At 39.5% G+C, this 339-nt stretch overlaps 1 protein-coding gene across 1 annotated transcript in view; it reads left to right on the plus strand.

The window, feature by feature from the left end:
• Nucleotides 1-339, plus strand: part of LOC104531741 (schlafen family member 12) — a 4,841-nt gene that overhangs the window by 4,050 nt on the left and 452 nt on the right. The gene's annotated exons all lie outside the window — the stretch shown is intronic.

The raw sequence follows: 339 nt of genomic DNA on the forward strand, positions 1-339 counted from the left end.
ATTGTTTCCCTCCCCCCCGCCCCCCTTCCAGTCCTCTGCTCTTGCAAACTGCCCAACACGTGTCCTTGTAGTTATGGACGCTGTTCTTGTAACAATCCCCACTGAAACCAAAACACAGCGCTTCCTAGTTACTAAAAAGAAAATTAACCCTATACTAGCAAAAAACCAGGACAAAACCTTAAAATGATATTAAAATAATAATGATAGTAATAAAATGCAAATGCAAATATAGGCCAGCCCTCATTCTTGTATTGAACATGACATTATATCATATGTAACATCCCATTGGTATAACCAAATGCCAATTTGGGTCTGCTAAATTTACTACAGTGCTGCCCC

The sequence above is a fragment of the Antrostomus carolinensis genome, unplaced genomic scaffold (genome assembly GCF_000700745.2).
Source record: "Antrostomus carolinensis isolate BGI_N321 unplaced genomic scaffold, ASM70074v2 scaffold1061, whole genome shotgun sequence".
In the NCBI taxonomy this organism is placed as follows: Eukaryota; Metazoa; Chordata; class Aves; order Caprimulgiformes; family Caprimulgidae; genus Antrostomus; species Antrostomus carolinensis.